This window comes from Tyto alba, unplaced genomic scaffold (assembly GCF_018691265.1).
Source record: "Tyto alba isolate M040663 unplaced genomic scaffold, T.alba_DEE_v4.0 Super-Scaffold_10, whole genome shotgun sequence".
Classification (NCBI taxonomy): domain Eukaryota; kingdom Metazoa; phylum Chordata; class Aves; order Strigiformes; family Tytonidae; genus Tyto; species Tyto alba.
In genome coordinates this window covers 7,111,250-7,134,356 of record NW_024881262.1, presented here as the reverse complement: position 1 = coordinate 7,134,356, position 23,107 = coordinate 7,111,250, and the positions used below count along the sequence as shown (strand labels likewise).

The 23,107-nt window shown below is 38.1% G+C and overlaps 1 protein-coding gene across 1 annotated transcript in view; it reads right to left on the bottom strand.

The window, feature by feature from the left end:
- NLGN1 (neuroligin 1) overlaps window positions 1–22,752 on the bottom strand; it is a 394,750-nt gene extending 371,998 nt beyond the window's left edge. Inside the window, exon 1 of the mRNA XM_042798898.1 lies at window positions 22,409–22,752. The gene's annotated coding sequence lies outside the window, so the exon portion shown is untranslated. The remainder of the gene's footprint in view (window positions 1–22,408) is intronic.
- Between the last annotated feature and the right edge of the window lie 355 nt (window positions 22,753–23,107).

The window sequence follows — 23,107 nt, the reverse complement described above, 5'->3', positions numbered from 1 at the left end:
TTCATTGTGTTAAGCTGGTCTACCCGTTGCCCAAAGAGCATCTGCTTTATAGATGAACGAAGAGGACTTCAAGGACAAGGACCAAAAGAGATTGTGTTAAAATGCAATTATATGCTGAAAAATGAGTCTATAAGTGGTGTCAGTGGGCTCAATGTTCATTGTTGTGAGTGACTCCTCATGAGATTTACTTGACTCACAAGGTTTTCTTGTTTCCACCACTAAAATTCTGCCCAAGATCTGAACATCAAGTTGGGCTGTTTATGGTCCTTGTGTCATCATCTGTAATAGAGAGTCTACATTTGGGACTTAATTAATACAGCCAGGTCAGAATTCAGCTTGTTCCTTCCCAGAGATGTGTTGGCTCTGCAATGCTAACTGGTGTAAAGAATAGCACATGCTTATTTTTCCCCAGGAGTCAGCAGAAAGACTGAAAATACACAGGACTTAGATCTACAGTCATTTCTTGCAGTCACTTTTCTGACCACATACATTTTTTAAAATAACAGTATTTTCTTTCACTTACCACAGCATTTGTAGTCCTTATTCAAGGGGTGTTTTGCCAGAGAGAGCACTCGAGCTCTATGGAAAACTATTGGCACAGTTACACTGCATTTTGCAGCATCCTGCTTTTCCTGAGGCTTGTTAGTCTAGAAGCACAAGTAATTCTTCCAAGTAAAGGTTGACTTCATTTTTCACATCCATAAGTTGATCTCCTCCATTTTGCTTATACAATAATGTGCATATTGTTCAAATATCTACAAGCTGCGGAGGGGTAGTAATTAACCTTTTATTTCTTGTCTATTCTTTCCCTTTCCTGTCTGCCAGCTGTGTGACATTGGGCAGAAATACTTATGAGAAGGCTTTCTAACTTCTGTCAGAAGACTGCTGATTAGGGGATGAGCTAGAGATATATTACATATAGGACTTCAAGTTCGATCTGGGCTTATGGATAATAACAGCACTTTGTCCTCACCGCTACTGGAAGAGAGTGATATGGGCAGAGCTACCTCATGCCAAATTGCCTCAGACTGACATTCTTAATTTTCAGAGGTAGGAAAACTGCCACCTCATTAAGAAGAACACTGTGTTATTAGTTTATTGGCATGGTACCAGCATTGGAAAATGCAGCATGCATGTCCTTGTGACTAAAGGCAAAAACCTGGAGAAGCTTATAGAAAATTACTTCTTTGGACAGGAAGCGGAGAATAGTGGTTTTAAAGAGACCTGAAACAACAGCTAATAGTAAAGAACATTCTACTTGTGAATATATCCTCCCATTCCATAATATCGTTCTAACCGGCGCATTTTCATCCACTTCAGTTATTTTAAAGACTCCTGAATTTAAGACAACTGATTGACATTCTAGCATTGAAAACTTCACAATTCAACAAAGGAAAGACGGTATCACAAGAAGGTCAAAGTGCACTCCTATCATAATGCAGATTCCTCCCCGAATTCCCCACCTTCTACATTCTAGTGACACATGGGAATAAGATTAATGGAAAGAAAAAGCAGCTTTCATTCTGAACAGTCTTTCTGAAAATCAGCATTTCCAGCATTTCAATACTTATTTCCCACAGCAGGGAGCTAATCCTTCAAAAAAACCCAACCCAATCAGCCAGTCAGCCAACTGAACTGAAAGAATAATGATTTCTTTGAAGTTTTCTTTCATTGCACTGGGAAAGTTCAGATGTTCTTGCTGGGACAGTTCAGATGTCCCAACCTGCACTAATTGCAAGACAAGTCCTTCCCATTCATTTTCATTGTTAATTGCAAGGATCCAAGGAAGGTAGGTTCATAATGAGCCCACTGTTGATTTTTGCACAGGTATTAGTCTCTAGCCAAGAGCTAATTCTTCATCTGAAAAACTTTGTTTTCAGGCTTCTGAAAATGCTCTTTCATTCCTAACATGCCTTAATTGACATGTAAACTATCATACATCTTGTTTTTCTTTCACATAAAGGAGTACTTGCAAATGGAATGTATCTAAAATGAATGGCTCTGCTCCATCATTGTATACTGCCCTTTGCAGAAGAAACAACTAATCTGAAAGATGTATTGTTTCTGTTGGGATTTACAGCCTCACATTGTCTAATTATTCATGATGCGTTATCCATCATACTGCAAACTTCTTCACAGGACTAGCAAAAGCAATGTGTTCCAGTTCCGGAAAATTGCTAAAACAGAGCTATCAAAAGAATATGCCACCTTGATATAAATATCTGCAATCCTTTATTAATTTTGGGGGGTACTGCACCCGCTTAAGTTTCCTTTTTTTTTTTGAGAGCAATGGAAATTCTTAAAATTAGTATCATCAGATAGTGAGATGAATTAAGTGTAGACTGAAACGATAAAATTTATCTAATCTTTATACTAAGAAATAATTTTAGTATTTTATCCATTTGAAAGATTAATTAACAGTTATAATACAGTTGTAGAACTACACTGTTAATGAGTAAAAAATATTAACTAAATATTTTAAATTGAGTATAAATAGATTCAGAAATACCAGCTGGGATTAGATGGGTCAAAAAATGCTTCCTGATTACAAAGCACTTTACCTCTAGGTCACAAATTAAATACAGCAAAGGTAAATAATGAATGATAGTGTTACCATTAATAACTGCTCAGGGATATAGGGAAATGAACTTCCTTATGTCTGACCATTTTCCACTTTAGTGATATCTGTATTTCAACCACAACTCCTAAGTGGATGGCTTCTTTGCACTCTTGACATTGTAGAGAAATCATTGTTGGCGAGTTGATATTAAATTCCACCACCTCTCTCGATTATAAACAGCAGTGGGAGCTTTTATAACAACAGCACTACAAGAACGTCTTGAACATCCTGGGGGACCTCAAGGGGTCCTGGACATCACTGTGTGGGCAATGGGATCACTTCCTTATCATTTGCTTTTCTGTTTCTGCTCTTGCCTTTGTGTTCCTGCAGCCCTCTAATGACTGAATGACTAAAGGAACCAGATTTCTTGGAAGTTTTAAGTTTCTGGATGGCAAAAAATATTATAATCAGAATTTTCCTATAGAACAAAACCTTACAGTGAGAGAATACAATAGATACATTAACCTTGAATTATCTTCCTGTGGTGGACCCATGCAGTGGGTCTCCAACAAATACTGTATCAGATGCTACACACAGCTCTTTTTATTGGGTGGGTAAGAAAGATAAATACTTCTGTTCAAGAAGGTACACATAGTGTCTATACAGCCAGCCCTTGTTTCAAGTTTTCCAGAGTCCCAGCTGAAATTTTAAGCACTTCTACCACCCAGACGCAGAGGTATAAACTCTGTAACTATGCATTTCTTCTGTTTAAATGAAGTTCTCACACTCCACATGCAAAGAAGGAAAAGCACAACAACCAGGGCATTCATTGAGAAGTTTAGTTTACTGAGCCAAGCACACGGATGGGGTTTTTATTCAGTTTGTAAAACTAATGCTGTTTAATCTGAACCACAAGTTACATCCCTGTTCAACACTACTGATAAGACAGAGTAGAAAGTGATTAGAGCATCACCAACAGGAGGTCTTTCAGCAACTTCCATGGTAGGAAGAGAACCCTCCACACTCATTTTCTTCCTTTTCATTTCTATCCTAGACATTATGATGCACCAACATATTTCCATATGTCTTGCAACAGTATGAGACCACACGCACAAAAATAAGCAAAAAGAGCAGAAAGTCACTTCAACTTTCCTTTAATCTGTTTGCTAAAATCTGTCATGTTCTGCCCAAGGTACTGTCATTTGTACAGAGTACGCTGTGCTAAAGCTTCAAATCATACTATCCAAATACGAGAAGTCTGCAAGTAGCCATAATGAAACCAATGTCAGACAACCTCAGTTCACATTAGACTCCAGCAGCTTGACATCTTCAAATACAAAGAGCAGCTCTTTATTGCAGTTTTGGAAGTGTGTCCATGTTTCACACTGAAACTTATGCATGTCTCCGTATCTGTGGTGATTTATTTTCCTCTGTAGCATTTGCAAAATATATGAGAATACAACCCACTGTGCAGTTTATTTGCTGTTTCAGGGAGGTCTGAGCCAGTCCATTGAAATTCTTTAGAGCTTGCCTCACTTGGCATCCTAAGTATAAAGGAAGAGGCACTATCATTAATCTACTGCACAAAAACTGGCTACAAATATCTTCTTGATGATAAATTAAAATCACATCTCTGTAGGAACAAATTCCATATCTGTACAGGTTACCAGCACAAATTTATCAGTCTAGAAAAGTCACTTTGAAACAGAGGGGTAGTTAGCGGGTCATTTGAATTGGCTTGTAGAATCGCTGCAAGGTGAGCTTCACGTGATGGTATAGATAGATTTGTGTATTTTCCTTGTTGGAAGACTGTTTCTTGAGCCCAATAACATTGTTCATAGCTATTGCCACTTACTTTAGGATTAAAAACTCCAGTGCAACCAGCATTCAAATTAATGGACTGTTTTGGGAAGCATGGTACACTAAATAAACCTCTTACATGTTTGTTCCATACAGGAGCGTGAAGTTCCCTTCTGAAATCAACAAAGAATTTATGTAGGGTATATATGTGGGATGCTAAGCTTGTATATTTATATATCACCACTTTTATTCCAATTTCTAGTTGTGTTTTTTTTTTTAGAGTTAAATATAGTTACAACACATAGGTGCCTAACCAGATTCTCTGCAGTTGCTGTAATAAAGCCAGTCAGAAATAATGTAGGATATTTCCAGTACAAGCCCGCTTAAAGCGTAAAATATTTCAGTGCATCAAAATAAATGTGAGGTCAAATAAAAGAGGTAGATTAAACCTCATTGCAGAGCCCACCTACTACTTAAACTTTCCAATTGTAATCTAAGGCTTTGATCCCGCATACATGCATACATTTAACTTTGAGCCAGAAGGAGTGAGATTTCTTGTAAAAATTAAATTATACATGTACACTCAGAGAATCAGATTCTCATACATTCTGTTTACTCAAAAAAATAAAAGAGCCAGAAAAATGTGCAAGACCTGAGAGAAACAAAGAACAGATTCCTCCTGGAAGGAGCAACTAATGCAGTTACTTACATTAGAAACAGATTGGCTTTAGCTCTTCAATACTTAGACCCCTATGTACCACATATCTAACCTGGACTACAACTTGACTAATTATGTATTAAAAGCTTTGTGCTGCTATTGAATCACATTCCTATGCTGAAGCAGTCCTTAAATATTTAAAAGTAATGAATCCTATAGACACCAGAAATAGCCTCTTGCAAAACTAAAGTGTCTTCCATAATGTAGTAAAAATCTTTATATTTACTGAAAATACAAGGATTGAGAATACTTGACACTTTTCAGAATCATGCCCTACTGCAGTTTCATTTTAAGACTTGCCACCTGTTTCATAACTGCCAACAAAAAAAAGCTATATTCCATATTTGATCAATAGATTGTTAATAAATGTTTCAAAGACTTATATTATTAGTAATATGGTCATAGAAATCTTACACAAATCATTATCTCTTTTGGGAGCACCCTAAAGAAAAATCTTCAAGGAGGAAAGAATATTCATATTCCTTTTTCTAGCAAATTTCAGCCTCTCATACTTTATGGAGGAGCCCTGTGTGAATGCAAGGCTTTCCTGAAAAAGTCAAAACCTTAAGTGTGTATTTTTCCAGACTTTGCTTTTAATTTATTGAAAAGACAAATTTCAGACTGAAGCTGACTTGCATTGAACAGAGTGGGTTGAGGAGTTAATGCCATATTTAATGCATCCCTATAGGTAGGTATGTTCTTTGGGACACTGGATATCCTCTCAGGGACTTTCAGTGGTTGCTCTCGTTCCCTGCATCTTAGTTTCCACACCTGAAAAACATGAATATAAGAATATCTGTGCTGTGCTGTAGAGAGCTTTCAGATTTTAAGGGTGAAAGGTAAGTATTAGTGTGAGCTTCAATCCTCAAATCATGAGAATAGATACACAATCATGTCTGATAGTCTGAAAACTACCAGAGTACTGCTAAAGTAAGTATGGTAGCTGAGTGTTGCTTTTACTTGTATTCATGCAGTGCCATTAGAGTCAGTGAAGCTGCACAGATAGGGAATATAGTAGGTTTTAGATTCACAAATTGCAAGGGTGGGTTTTTTCCCTTAAAAGCAGTTCTAGTGAAAACAAACAAAATTAGGAAAAATTACAAATTATTTCCCTCATCATGGCAGTACCATATATAGATTTATCTCTTTATTCTTTGTGGATTTCTATGGCTGCCTGAACTATGAAAATTTATATCCAAGGTACCAAAATATAGGCAAGTACAAATAACTTCTACCACCCAATGAAAGCAAACGTAACCTTGTGTCGTGGTTTAACCCGGCAGGCAACTAAACACCACAGAGCCACTCGCTCACTCCCCCCACCCCCAGAGGGACTGGGGAGACAATCAGGGAAAAAAAAAAGTAAAATTCGTGGGCTGAGATAATGACAGCTTAATAATACAGAGAAGGAAGATAAAATAATAATAATAATTTAAAAAAAAAAAATAGAATATACAAAACAAGTGATGCACAATGCAATTTCTCACCTCCCACCGACTGATGCCCAGCCAGTTCCTGAGCAGCAGTCCCTGGTCAGCTCTCCCCCCAGTTTATATACTGATCATAATGTCATACGGTCTGGGGTATCCCTTTGGCCAGTTCGGGTCAGCTGTCCTGGCCCTGTCCTCTCCCAACTTTTTGTGCCCTCCAGCCCCTCACTGGCAAAGCAGTGCAAGAGCTGAAAAGTCCTTGACCACTGCTTAGCAACACCCGCGTGTTATCAACACTATTCTCATCCTAAACCCAAAACACAGCACCATAACAGCTACTGGGAAGAAAATTAACTCTATACCAGACAAAACCAGGACACCTTGGGGGGGGGTAGGGGGAAATAATTCTGTAGACCAGCATATCTCCATCTATTTACCTCTGGATCACAGTAAATACTTAATTCTTTAATATCTCCGATGTATACAATAAATGGCTCTATTTTTCTACAGTGTAGCCTGCCAAAACCAGTCTGGCAAACCATCAGGAGTTGGAACCGTTTGAGGTGGGACCTAACTGTTATTTCAGTGACTGTGGCAGAATCCCTAGGCAGTTTTGTTGGGTTTATTTCATGTATACAAGAGTTATCTCTAAGGCAACAGAGAGCTCCTGAGCAGAGACCAAAAGGCTTTCAAAAAAGATATTCTGAGAACATCCAGCTCAAGAAAACACTTCATTGGAAAGAAACTCTACCATTACAATCATTAACAGCCTGCTGTAGACTCAAGTAGAAGCACGTTTTTATAACTTAGACTCTACTTTTAAAATATTTGACTTCTGACGATGTATACAATGAAATCATTTCAACACAAGACAGGGTCCTGGGCACCACTGAATATATCAGTGGTGACCAGTGGGAATCGTGTTTATCACTTCCACACATTTCAGATATCTTCTTTTGTGACTGCTGCACCTGGAGAGGGTAAAAATCAAGCCTCCGTTTTGAAACTAAAGGCCCAGTTAAAAGGTTTGGTTGATTGAATAAAGACAAAGTTTGGATAAGAACCAGCACAAGCATGCTTACAGATAAACACATGCCTGTGCTGGGTCTGCTTCCCTTTCAAGAGTTATTTATATGTGATCTGTTAACAACTCATATTGAAATGCTGAGCAAAATCTTGCCTGTGCAGTTGGATCTGGATCTGCAAGGATGATTTTTTTTATTCAGTGCTGTTCTCTGTAATTCCATAGACCAATACTTTGCTACTATGTTGATGGGCCAACTAATTGTAAAATCTGACTGACAATTCTGAAAACCCAAAATTCCTTTAGTAGATAAACATGTAATTCACCAGGAAATGAAATATTTCCAGATCAAAATACTAAACCTAAAAATACCTTATTAACAGCCATAGTAAACTGTGCCAGTGTACTTTAAAAAGGAAATTCAGAGAATTTTAAGAAATTCTGCAAATCTTGAGTTACACTTGGAATGCATTTCCACTAGGTTATCAGAACTGAGCAGCCACTCTGTGAACAGTAATAGGTATAGATAAAGAAAAGCAATAAAATGATTACCACTGTGTGGAAATTATGAAAATGTTTTAATAAAAGTATTCATCTGGAAAAAGAAAACCCCGCCGCATATATTTCAGCAATGTTATAGGGTTTCCTGCAGGCCTGCATCTGAGGACTTCACATGGATAATGAATTTGCTTGTGTTTTTCTTGTTCTTTTCTTAAAAGAAGACTATTTCCTTTCTTATTCCTTTGTGAGCCAACATCTTGACTTGCATTCAAAAGAAACCTCCAGCCAGTGACAGGTATAGATTTACTGCAGGTTGAGCTGAGCTGAGACACTGAGGAGGTTCCAGATCTCCTGTTAGCCCCAGCCTCTACTCCTCTGCAAGAACAGCAGAAAAGCCCAACACAATATTCTACTTTTCTGTTCCCCAGCTTAAAAATCTTCTGTAAATGCACATACACATGTTAAAAAAAAACAAACAAACAAAAAACCCAAAACAAACAACAACAACAACAACAACCAAACAAACAAACAAAACAAAACCAAACACCACAACAAACTAACCCAGTCTCATGACCTGCTGCTAAGGTCAGTGCCAACACGTTGAATGACATATTATGATACAGGGCTGTCTGCGCCGTCACTGAGGCTTTCAAGGAAGATGCTTTTCACCAGGCTTTCAGAAGGCATATAACTCCTGTATCACTTGTAGTCTTTCTCCTGATCTCTAGGATGCACAATACAAATACATTAAATTTTAGTCACTTACCCTTAATCTTGAAAACCAGGAGAAAACTACAGACCCTGAATTTTCAGTTGAAATTCATTTGTATTGGCAAAATCATGGATAGTGCTCATAAATTCCTAGAAGAGAAAGTCCAGAAAGTGAAGTATTGGTAGCACCTAAGGCTGCCACCTGTCAAACTCTTAAAGCATAAAAGAACCCAATATGCCTATCATCTAATGTACTGGTGGGGCTTCAGGGAAAATTGCCTTCAAAGAACGCGTTGTATGGTCTGAGAGAACCCAAATCTAATAGTAAAAACCAAACAGAGTTCAACAGAAATGACCCTAAAATCAATGGAATTGCATTTGACATGTTTGGGGTTTTTTGAGCATCCTAGAGAACTCTGGTCAGGGTATCTCATTGCCTGTTACTTTATATTTGATTTTGCTAAAGGCTATGGGGGTCTCATTTTTTTCTTTAACAAGACGCTACTCTTGAAATGGTTTTTATTCACTGGAGTGCACAGACTGCAGACATGGTCAACTTCCACTGAGTGGATTGGAAGGGAAAAATGTTTATACTTCCCTGCTCCATACCCATATGCCAGAATTCACCACAAACTGGGCCTAAGAAAACAAAACACATTCACTAAAATGAACAGAGATTCAATTACAGAATTAATCCTTTTGAGCAGGTGGTTTCTGGTGAATCCACTGCCAGAAACAGGCTCCATATCAGGTAAATCCAACTTCTACTGCCAAGGAGTTAATCAAAAAGCTATTATAACGTATTACTTGTCTAATCTGGGGCGTGCAAAGCATGGTAAACATTTCCTAGTTATTTATAAGTAGAACATCAATTATCTATGCCCAGATACCAGGACAGATAGATAAATTGATTATTTTGTAATTTAACACATGAATTAATGTGTGCATGTCTGTGTCTGTGTGCATGCACACTATTCAGCAATTTATCACAAAGTCTGTTTCTTACATCGTTTGGCATCTTTTCCACTTTTGGAAAACCAGCAAAAACTGCAAGGTACCCTTAAATACACGTGTAGTCTCCACCACACAAAATGCAGTAACTCATACTAACAGCTTTAAATCAGGAAATCCAAAAATAAGGTTCTAATGTTAATGTTCACTGGCCCTAGTTACGCATCATTGTATCGACAAAAGAGCTGTCAAAAGGGATCAGGAGACTCTGGCCTTTTAAATGCGTTCACTGAGGGTGGCTAAGACTCAAAGTTTCATGGAAAGTGAGCCTCCTTTTCTAGTATAATGCACTAAACCAATTATACCAAACCCAGCAGGTGATTAGCTTACGCCCTGAAGCATGAGATTTGATTATTCTTATCTTGGTTTGCATACTAGAGCTACAAATATTATTAACGGCCATAAAATCATCCAGCCTTAAAAAAAAAAAAAAAAAAAAAAAATTCTGTCTTGAAAGTTTGATTTGATGACCTTTGTATGTGGCAAATTCCAGAATGTTTCTTTTGTTTAATCTAAATGCTTTAGCTATCACATGGTCACCTGTATTCATTCATATCACAGGACATGATTACAAAGCCTAATCATTTTGTGTGCACTTTGCCCTTTCACAACAGTGTGTGTGAGCTTGACTGCATTGTTGTAAGAAGGTTCAGCTGAGAGCTAGATGAACAACTGGGCATATAATTTTCATTGAGATCTTTTTAAATGGAAGCAATGAAAAATTTTCTTCACAGAAACACTACAGTGATGTTGAATATTTTGTTAGTAGGTCATTATTTAATGGAGAACGTAACGTTGCCAGAGCTACTGAAAAGTGATCCAAAGACCACTGACATCTATGGGAAATTTTCCATGGATTTCAATGGACATTGGGCTAAGCCTCAGTTGAGCTAAATCACGCAGCCTACTTTTGGTTATAGCTCTACAGGATGATTCCTAGTCTTGTTTAAATTAGGGTGAACCACCAAGGAACAAATCATAACCTCTTTAGAGAATTTCTCCCAGACAGCCCACAAACCAGATTTTGTCACAGTATAGAGTATTTCCACCAATGTACATCAATTTACAATTACGCAAATTGGATTTACTCCACCTTGATTTTTTCATAATTCTCCAGTTTTTAATATATCACCCTGCACAGAGAAGTTAGTGCAGACTCATTTTGTCTTAGTAATAAGTAATTTCCTTCAAGATGCAAACAACAGCTACTGTTTTCTGAACAATTGGCTGAGAGAAGGTTCTTAGATAAATAGCCTCACTTAGAAAACATATTTGCAAAAGCCTTTGAGGAAGTGCAATGTATATGACAGTTTCAAATGGTGCTTTAAGAACACTCTACTTGACCTGACACAAAACTTTCAATCCAGATGTCCTTGAAGCAACCAGTTAAATCATAATGAATATTTGTGTTTGGCTTTTGAAACAATAAGAAAGTAAAAAATAAATCAGAGATCAGAAACATTAAATCAGTCACATTAAAAGCACACTAAGGAGTGTCACTCAACTGTTTCAGGTTGTTTGGTCCACTTCTGACAACCTTTTAGGATCTGAACTTGCAAATGGAGTGAAAGAATATGTTTGAAAGACCCAACAGCAAAATTTGCAGCTTTCATGTTATGATTTAGTCTTTTTTTTTTTTTAACAGACTGTCAAAGACTACATCTTTCTTTTGTTTCAAAGTGGGAAACCTTTAGTTCTTGAAATCCAATAAAAGATTGAAAAGGTCATGAAATCTGCCGTTCCTCCATTACTGATCTTAAGGCTGCTACATTATCCAGGAGAAAGGAAAGTTGTATTGACAGACAAACAACTTTCTAGATCTTGGAAAGAAAGGGAACCAGTTGGGTGTTTTAACTGGTTCCTAAGGCTGGTTTGTTGTTCTGACCAAGTTTTTCTATGAGAGTTCTCTTAGGACTTCATTATCTGACTTAAAAATTTAGATGTCACTGGGACTCAAATACCTCTTTTCATCTGTATCCCCTGACCCTCTTGCCTGTTTCAGGCAGGAAGCACGGAGAGAGATCTGGCACTGAGCTGGAGCATTTCAGGCTAAGACCATCATACCACCCTATTCCTGATTTAGCAAGTCAAACTAATTGAATTATCAGTCACATATATTTGAAAATCATTTAATAAGGGAGAAATTTATGTAATTTCTGTAATAAAGGGAAAATGCATTGTTGAAACAAACTTTAGTTCTGTATCATCTCAAAGAATGGACCTTAAAACTTAGTTTGCCATTTAAATCTGGCAATATAACTTGTAAAACATTGACCTGTGGAAGAATTTTATTAGTAGATTTAGTCCAATTGTGAAATTGGGAAGCATTTCCACTCACTCAGGCCCTAGTAGAAAATAAACTGGACTTTTCTGATCTCTCTTAAGAAGTAAAAGAAAGCCAGACCACTCTGAGTACTGAAATTTCTCAGTTGTTCCACTTCCAACAAAGTCTCAGCCAAACTCAATTTCTAATTTTGACTTTGAAATAACTAATTGCATATATATGCATGTATATATACATTCTAGAAATGTGTGTATGCATGCATATACATAAACATATTCTCTACATACACCTCTGTGAGTAGGTACCTGCTTTGGAAATCTCTGAAGCAGACAGACTGAATTCACTTAAATTAAGCTACAGCTTAATAACTTTGAAGCTCCACATGAATTGATTTTAGTACTATTATACTGCCTTATCAGCAAAGCCCCTGTCTAAGGAAAGGATTTGTGTGAGTCTCTCTCTGTGTGCATGCCTGTAAATAAGTGAATTGTACTACAGTGGTAGAAGAACACACAATTCTAGTTTAAAAAGTACTATCCTCAGTGTATAAAGATCACATTTTACGGTGGTAAGGATAAGAGAAGAAGGAATATTTTATGAACAAGTTACTGGACTAGGATTTCAGAGGCTCAGGTTCAACTCCTCATGCTGCCAGAGGCTTCTTCTGTGACCCTGGATAACTTACAGAAGCAGTTAAAGCAAATGCTTAAGTCATCTTTTGTTCGAAGGGCGGTATTTCCTTTCTCTCCTCTTTTGTCTGTCCTAGCACATAGATTACAAATGCTTTACACCAGCACCTGTGATGTTGTTTGGGGAGGGGAGGGGTGTTATTCTTTTCTTTTTTTTTCACTATGGGTAAATACAGCATCCTGTACAGCTCAGCCCTAATTTCATTTTGCAACCTATGAACTTCACTGGTATGCAAATACTGAAATAATTATATTTTACAGATGAAGTCCAGAATCACTGTATCGCACAAGTTTCAATTCTCAGTAATCTAAGAGAATAATCATTAATGCCATATAAAATATGGCATTACTAGGAGGAAAAAAGGGGTGGGGGCTGGGGGTGGTAGTTGAGAAAAATATTTAGCCCTATCTGTACTCCTACCAGGTATCACACTGTACCAACTAAGAATACAAATGTAACGGTCCAATATGTAAATATAAAATGTATTTACATTATTATAGCAAACAGAGGATCCAAAGTTACAGTTGTAATTGAAGATCATAAATTACTTCTATAATACCTTCCTTGTAAACTGCAAAATATTTTTATGGCAACAATTTAGAAACAATGGCTAGATTAGAATTTGAATGTAATAAATTAAGAGTATTCAGTGTAAGAAAAATGTCAGATTTAGCCAACAGATCAACACACCAAACAGGTTCATGCATAGACAGTGCTCAACAGATTGCTTTTTTTTTTTTTTTCCTGCCATTTTTTTCCCCTTCTGTTGGTTCTTTCCAGCCTTCGAGCTGTTACATGGCCAAGAGTTGGGTGAGCAGCTCCCTCTGGTGCTGACACCAATGCGGCTTTCTGGGTTTTACAGAACCTGCTATTTCAGTTTAAGACCCGATTATGGAAACTCATCGTTATGCAAAACTGTGATTGGTAGTCTGTAAAATAATTTCTTTTCATACCTATGGTTTAGTTAAGCAGTGAAATTGTCTTTAGAGAGACAGCTCTGAATGCACCACATTACTCATTTGGTATCAAGTGGTGTCTTCTTCACAGATAACCAAAGATAAAACAGGACATGTTGCGAGCATTTACACATTTCCTACTGCTTGGATTAAGAATCAGCTTGCATTTTTGAAATATCAAATATTTTATGAATTAAAGTGGGATTGTAAAATGGCAGCTCAAGTATATTATCAGCCAAACATCAAGTAGCTCACCTCACTAACACTAAGCACTTTTTGGTTAAGATTAAATATCGTGGTGACTACATATTTTTTAGTTCTACTAGACGTTTCACTGTTTTCTGAAACTAAGTGACTGTAGTACCATAGTTACTACTGCTCTGAATTTCTGACAGATTACCTGACCCTGTATAAAATACGGAGAAAAGGTGCAATAATTGGCATCATGGAAGTTTTCATCACAGCTCTACGATAGCTAAAGGTCTGTCACAATTTTCATTCCATTTTCCTAATTATTCAAAACTATTTTTTAAATGTGCAAAAATGTTGCATATAAATTTCTACCTAGGAAGTTATAATTCTTAGGGAAATCTGTTTATATCCAAGGAGAAAATGAAATTTTAAATGCTTGGTTAAAAAGCATTAGAAATCTAAGTGGATTGTAATTTCTCATCACAAATGCTGATTTCTTTTACAAATACCATCTGAGTTTATAATAAGCATTTTACTTTTTTTTTAAGAAACATTTAATCTTTTTATGAAAGGCCAGGCCCATATACATGGTGATGCTTTGTTATTTTTGAAGAAAAATACTTGAAAAGAATTAAACACTGCTATTTCACAAAAGCTGAACAGCATCCATCAGGGTCCAACAAGATTTCCCCGTGTCAAACTTTCCTCATTTCCAAAGGCCATTACAAAGAGAAGTCTCACAAGAACTGGATCATTCATTGCACCGTTGGTCTCTGAACAAGAATGGATGGCAGATGAAGAAAGACCTATGGCTCCCCAATTAACAGGAGGTTTAATATTTTCTTGCTTTATCTGCCAGGGCCTTCATACAATTCTCATAACTTTTGAGCTATGCAGTGTTATACATAATGATCTGAAGAGGCAGCACTGTATTTTTTCCATCTGCAGCAAGCTTTCCAAGCATTCATTAATCCTCACAGCATCTCAGGGTAGTAGTTCAATTTATGGATGGCAAAACAAAATAGATTGAATACCAGAGTACATTTTAATCTAAGTGCCAAGCAAAGGCATGTGACTGAAAGTGCCCCCAGTGTTTCTTTCTTGTGGACGTGCAGCAGCTAAGACCTTAGACATGGGTATGCTGGAAAAATCTGGCACAGCGTAACTGCTGCATCACAGCCCCAGCAGCTGGGTGAAGAGCGAGTATGGGAAAAGCAAAGATTAAACTATCACACTGGTTCTCCTCTCTTGTTGTAGCCCAGTCAATGGCAACGAGCAACTGCGCACTTCTTATGAACTAGGTAAGGTAAAGGGGGAGGGAAGAGAAAAAAAAAACAAAAAACAAAAAACCGAAAAAAACAAAATGCCAAAACAACAACAACAAAGAAAAATGGTTACTCTGTCTCTCTGTTATGACAATGTGGACAAGAATGAAGGCAATGCAAAATGTTGCTAAACAGTCAAAAAGGAAAGCTGTGGAACCCTTTTAAGGTCTTCTACATCATTAAGATTCTAAATGCTACAAGATTTATGTTTAGGTTGTGATCTTGCTCCTAATTACTCCAGAAAACTTACTAAAACACAAATAAGTTGAGTCAACTTTGACCTCAGCAACAATCTACAAAAACATCATAGTTGCAAGAGTACAAAATGGTGTATATGAAATGAAGAGCAATGACATCATTAAGTTTTGCTTTTGCAAAAATTGCTCCGTTCTTACATGTTAGTTGCAGCAAATGTTCCAAAACAACAGAAAATCTCCTTTTCTTTAATGGCTCCTTTAAAGTAATGTTTACAGTTCAAATTTGTTCAATCTTTGCTTAGACCTCCACTTACCAAATGGTACATGTCTCTACATAGGTTAAAACGTGACAAATATAGGCTAAAAGTTCATCTATGTTTTCATATTTGGAATTTTTTAAAAACAAGCGAATGAAATAGCAGGGAAAAAGTAGTGTTCACAATGCATCTTTAGTTAATTTATTAAAGGCAGAAAAGTTGACTGTCACTGTGAATAAAATAAATGCTATTTCTTCATATATACTAGATGCATGTATATTTGTTGTACGTATTAACTCCAGTAACTTTACTGTAATCTCCATGTATTTCCACTGAAGTTTGAATCACACCACACAATTTCTTCTGTGTATTTACACTATCACATAGTCCATGTATATACAAATCTGTATGTGCATGCATATTTTTCAACTCAGTCTACCAAAGATGAGAAAAGTTCTCAAAGGAATTAATGATCTTTTAAAAAGTCTCCAAATGCTTATTTCACTGAGCACATTGAATTTATTTTTCTAACCACTCTACTTTCACGTTATATTCCAGTTCTTCCACAATTTATGGTACTTTCACATGTTGTGAACACATGAACTCAGTGCAACTGTGGTAAATCATGTGACAAGAACTCATAGTATAGTAAAGCCTAAATTCCTTGGGACACAAAATGTATTTATTATTTATTTGTACAGTGTGTTGCACAAGCAGGTGATGATTTTGGCTGAACATTCTGGCTACCCAAGAAACAATAATTAATGAAACCTCAGCACTCAGATCATCTACAACTTAGTAGTAAAACCTAATTTTCATTTTACTGCAATGTAAATTGCTACCTGGATATGTCTTTCAGTAAAACTTTCTCTGCTTTTAATTTACCAACAAATATGCTTAATCGGAAACCAGTCCCAATTTTTCCAAGTTCAGGAGTCTGAGGGGTTTTTTTTAATAAATATGAAGTCAAGTATATCTCAACTGAAGGTGATGCGTTATTGAAAATAACACATAATCCAATTCTGAATAACTGTTGAACAAAAGAATAGGCAAACGTCAAGAATAAATACCCATAAGTATATTCCTAGTTCCTTAAAACAAACTTTCACCATATTGAATGTTGGCAAATAACTATATAAACAAAATTTATACTTCAAATTTCTATTTCAAAATTCAGAACCCCACTCTGCTGTTTTCTGGCAACTGGGACAGAAAGTCTCCCATCCACTTCAGAGGAACGATATACCCTCCCCCTTTTCCTTCCTCTGAATAATAAAGTTCCCCTCAACAGGAAATGGCTCAAATTCTAAATAAATAAGAAACCGCCTCTGGTATTTATTTATCCCAGTCCTTGGAAATTTTATGCTAATTGCAATTCTGTTACCAAGGCTCTGGAAAACATCTTATAGTTGGTTTTATATTATTTTACTGAAATGCGCAAATAGAAATGCTTTCTTTACCAGCATTTCTCCCCTCTATATAGTATACTGTGAGAGGACTAGCTTCATGTATGAGGTTAGTAAGCTGATTAGCAATATAGCTGATCAAGTCCTTCTATTTTCTTCTTGCGTGATATAAAGTCACATTATGAAATCCTGAGTTCTCTGCTCATCAACAATAATATAGACAACTAAAAAGTAAAATCATAGTTCTCCACTGCTTTAGCCCTGTCACAGACTAGAGCGACCCCACTGAAATGGACAAAATCAGGTGGACTTTGGACTGCATGTTCACAGTGCACTTCAGGATTGCGCACGGCTATTTGTGTTTGCAGTGCAGCTTTACAGATAATGAGGCATTTATTACGCTCAATCGATAGCAATTTATCATCACTAAATTCAATATATCACCTTTTCTGATATGTGTCTTCTTTCTAGCTTCATTCTTCCTACTTTCAGACCCATGCTCCTTTTCCTGCTGTGCAGGTGGCTGGTTCAGCCTCTTCCTCTACAGAGAAAAGGTATTTGAAAACTTCCCCCAAAAACAGGCTCTCCCCTGAAGCACAAGTGCTTTTTTTCCTCTGCTGGGGAAAAAAGGGTATGGTGGTATTTGTTCTCAAGACTTCACATTGATAAAACTAATATAAAATTTTATTTTGGACATATACCTTGAGGTAGATATACTTAAAAAAAAAAAAATGCTTCAAATATATATATTATTTTTTCTGGCTTTACAGAAAGTTCTCCAGCACACAAGACTCATTCACAGGTACTGCAACTTCCTAGAAAGTTTCTGAAATCAACCTAACAGCTGGTACCACAACACTATGGTCATTTCCATAACTAAAACTGGTCTCTTGTGAAATCTTAATTCTATTTATGACAAAATCATTTGGATATACAGAAGATTTCTAGCAATTACTCCTCTCCCCTGCATGGACCTCCACAGACAAACATTCAAACTTAAAGCTTGGACCACCAATACATGGAGCCAAGGAGAAATCTCACTAGCTGTCAGCAGCAGTAAGCTCTTACCCTGTGCACTGAAAAGTTACGAGACATCTAGTTTACCAACTTGTTACAACAGAAATTACATGACCAGTACAAGGCTGCAGTTTTAGTCTGGTCATCTAAAGCAGCAAGATCTATACAAGCATGCTTTGTGTGCACTTCTACCAACTTTTTAATTGGTTGACGATTTCAGTCCAAACTATCTGAGGAACACTCAAATTTGCCTAAAGTGACAAAACAGGTATGAGGAACTGCAAGACTGAATACTTCTCTCAACCTCTCTTAATTGGAAAAGAAAAAAAAGAAAAAAGAAAAGCTACAGTACATTACTGGGCATGAGAAAGATGAATGAGAGACATCTCTCATCAGTGTTTCAACTGGGGAAGAGTTTCACTCTACAAGACAGAAATCTTTGGGAAAGCAGCTTGCATTAGTTCTGGCACTTCTAAACAAATACAAATATCATTTTAGATGGTCACAACTTCAGCCCACTTTATTGAGCTCATCCTGCTGACTGTGATGAGATTGCAAGAGTGTAAAAACAACAGAACTTGGCCACGTATTGCACCTGGGTGCTCTCGCGGATGGAGGTGCACGTCGCCACGTGGATCTGGCAGGAAGGGCTCCGTCCGCGGGCGGGTGCCCGAGAGCATCCTGCTGCTCCAGGGAGCGTGGGGTTCATCCCGGAGGTCCCTGCTGAGGCCAGACCAATGGCCCCATCACCTTCCTGGCCATTACATCAGCAGTACATTTGACATCCTGTACCATTTATGAAACGTGTATAAGTTGCTATCAAAAGTAGGTGAATGTTGTAATCCACACTTCCCTTTCTCTGAGTTAAGCTTCTTTCTGCCAAGTATCAAATGTTTTGGTTTTTTAAGTATTCACTTTTCTTCCTCAGAAACATTTGCAACTCTTGCAGAAGTTTCATACCCATCTAGTGGTTACATCCTGGAACTGAGAAACAAGAGCCACAGGTCCGCTCTCTACCACACTTGCTTCTGAATCGCTGCACAATCTCCGATTAGTACCTGCTTCATGTACTTTTCCCATCACTAAAAATTAGGATATTGGTAGCTGCTCACCACTGAAAAGCACTATGAGATTTCACATAAGGGTTGAAAAGGGATCAAACAGTAGCATTAGTAACTGCATGGACTTGGGTACAGTAAATCAATTTCTTTGTTGTCTGGAAGACCGTATCTCTGGTTTTCTGTTGCAAAATTACAGACCCCCATCCTGTGGATTAAAACACAAGAGTCCTGTAATATTGTTTACCCTCTGAAGAAAAAAAAAATACTCCCAAAGCTAATTTAACAACAACAATTAAATAGGAAATGTATTGTATCTCTACCAGAAATTATGGTTGGAGATTTAATTTGCCATACACCTTAATTTGACATACATCAGCAACATTCTCTATCCAGTCATGAATCACTATGTTGACCTATGAACTTGAGCATTTACTCTCAACTCACCGTCTCTTCAGGAATCATCATTATTATACTGTATGGAGACAACCATGTTCAGATAGGAAAATAAACAAATAAAGAATTTATTCAAGCAATGACCTGTCAATTGTACGAGTAGATAATGCTTAAATGCACGCATGATATCAAAGATAATAAATAGTAAGAAGGGATGTAGACAACCCTTCTAGTGAGTCACCAATTCAATTTTCTAAATGGTCTTGATGTTCGGAGGAAAGATGTTTTAAAAGCTCAAATGCAAGTCTGTCCTCACTGAGTAGCTGTTATCTGGCAAAGACGCAATGGCAGTGGCTGTACTGATGACAGGACCGGAAACACTCTTTGACCCTTTCCAGTTCACGGAGATAAAGAGTAAACTTTCTAACACTGACAAATTAACTTTAAATACATAATATTGGCATCAAAGTTATCATCTAAATTTTCTGACTGCACACTCAGAAATTCTCATTGAAAACATCTTTATATATAGATTCATGAAGTCATGGAAATTTTTGCTTGAATAAGGACAGTAGGATTGAACTCAGTGTCCCTGTGATATTTTATGCTAATAAAACTCTCTATTTAGAGGGGCTCAGAGAAAGCTCTAAAATCTACACACATTTCATGAAATAACTTCTTAGATTTTGGTTCCATTAACCTTACTCAGATGCCTACCCAGCGGCCACAGAGTTCAATCTTACTAGGTTTTGCATGTGGATATTTAAAAAAAAAAAAAAATCAAAACATGGTAATTTTTTCAGGGACTCAGCATATCTATATAATTGTATTACGTTCGGCAACTATCAGCCCAATTAATCGTATGGTGAACTGAACCTGCACCTGTTCAATTGCTGATAAATGTCTTTGCATAGTGAATAATTTACTGGCAGCATTAAATAGAACTCCCACTGAACACATAGAGAGCTATAAGATGATATCCGTACATATAGATGCATGTTACATCACCAGTTGCAAATTGTGTTAAAGATCATCAAAGGCAGTGGAAAGAAAACTCAAGTAAATGTAAGCCCTGTGGCTTAACAATTTTCTTAAAACAGTCAAACCTGACTCCTTGCCTCATAGCCTGTTTCCCTCTGTAAGAAGAATAGCATTATTTTATTCCAGCCTTTTCAGTATATCCTGACTGTAAATAACGGATAAAAAAAATACAGTCATGAATACAGAAGATGATGGAAATAAAGCAACAATAAAGGATAACATGAAAGAGGAGCTTTCCTCACAGCACTGCAGGAGCACTGCTATATTCTGCTGAAGGACTGAACTCCACAGCTCCTGCTTATTTTAAGAGGATTTAAAAGCTAGTGATAGAATCATCAAGATTATATATATATAAAAAAAAATAAAAGACACAAAAACAAACAGCCCCATTTGCTTGTCTTTTAATCAAAATATGTAATCATAAGGCCTAAGTGATTATATTACCTCCTGCTTTCAACGTAAGTCACCCAAGCAGCCCATTAAATGGGCTTTTGCTCTTTTCAGTGCCGTGTCACTTCACCAAACAGGTACATCCCCACACTCCGCTCACTTCACAACAATCTGATCTCTCCCTGTATTTCAAGAGGACAGCAGTCGTCTACAGCTCAGGGACACTGTAGGAGTTCAGTAAACATGGGACCCATACCAAGAAAGCCACTTTGTGGTAACGGCACCTTTATTACCACAAACATGTTCACAACTGTTAGTGCAATTAATTATCACGACGCAATGATACGCAGCAACAGACTAAAAATTGCCTTTACAGGAACACAATTCATTTTGGTGATTTATGGAGTTCTTTATTGTTAGCGTCACAAGAGCTTTTTCAAAACAAGAGAAATCATTAAATCCCATAAAACACGGACTATCGCCGCAGTTAGCTGGCTATTGATACCCTTGCTCGGGCCATTTATATCCCTAAACGGAGCTGATAAAACAAAAATTGGTAAAGCAGGGTGATGGAGAGCAAGAGCCTGCAGCATCCCAGCGGGAAGGCGGGGTATCCCTTCCCTCCCCCCCAGCCACCCCCAAGGATTCACACACACACCCCCGCACCCCCCCGCAGCGTTTGAAATGCAGCGCGGGTGCTGCCCCGGCCTCGGCTCACCTCCCCCCGCCCCGAAAAAGAGCCCCGGAGGGGGGGGGGTTGAGGGGGTAAAGACGAAACTTTGGGCAGGAGAAAGGAGGCCGAAGCTCGCCCCCCCCCCCCCCCCGAGCCGGCGGCAGCAGCGGGAGGGGGGGGCCCGGTGCCGCAGGGCCCGGCCTGGAGCTCGGGGGGGGGGGGGGGGGGGGGGGGGGGCAGACACCCGCCTCAGCCCCGGGGAAGGGAGGGGAATTAATTTGCTTTTAGAGGGAGAACCTAATTGCTGCCCCCCCCCCCCCCCCCAACCTCTGCCTAGTTCTCCCCTAGGGGAATTTTAACTACTTCTCTCTTTTTAAATGCAAATAATAAATAATAATAATAAAGCTTTTGTGTTGCAGTTTTCTATGGGGCTTTTCAGGAATCCTGCTGGGTGGGGAAAGTGTGCAAGGTAAGAAATCATTTTAAACAGAGGATTGGTGGTTTTAAACAGTTACCAAATAACAGCCAAAACATGTGCAACAGCAAAGAAACTCCCAAATACAGAGGAGGCAAGGAGAAGGAATCTATGTTTTAGTGATGAAAAGCAAGCAGGCGTATTAGAAAAGACTCGGCAGGATGGGAGAACAGCACGGAAAATGCAAATAAATCTGCCCAGATTGTACGAAAAAAAAAAAAAAAAAAAAAAAAAAAAAAGCTGCTGATAACCCTGAGCAAATGCTGCTGCCTCAAAGATGGAAATAGCTCCCTTACCTTATTACTAATCCTCGCTTGCACCTGCTCTGCAATCATAAATACTTCGAGGTGCTTAATATGAAGCTAAATTGATGGCTGAATTTAAGAATATCTTCGTACACCTCATTTACAGATTCAAAAGGAGATTTTTAGGATCGTCCTCCTCAGTATCCATTAGCTTCCCAAAGAATTCCAATTTTCTTGAAATAAAAAAAAAAGGCAAAAAAAAAAAAATACGGTATGTCTATATAGAAACGGGCACTGTAATAAATCCAAAAATCAGGGAGTGGGGGAATCTGAGAGGTGTCACTACAAACTTGGCAAGCGAAACATATCCTCAGCAAGGAGAGAGAGAAGGAAAAAAAAAAATTAAAAAAAAATAAAAAAAAAGGAGAAAGCTGCAAAATACAAAATTCCCAGGGAGATTTTTGAAGGATTAAAAAAAAAAAAAAAAAAAATGCAAAGCACAGAGGAAAGACGTACGAGCAGAGCACAAATGGGATGGCGGGCTGTGTCCCGGCCAGCCATCCGTCAGCGAGGCGAGCAGCCGCCCCCCACGCCGCGCCGCGCCGCGCCCCGCCCGCCGCCACCTGCGCGCCCGGCGGCACACCCGCCCCTGCACACGCACACCCACGCACACGGCCGTGGAAGGACACACACACACGCACGCACGCACGCACGCACCCCCCCACACACACTCCCCGGGGTCCCCGCGGG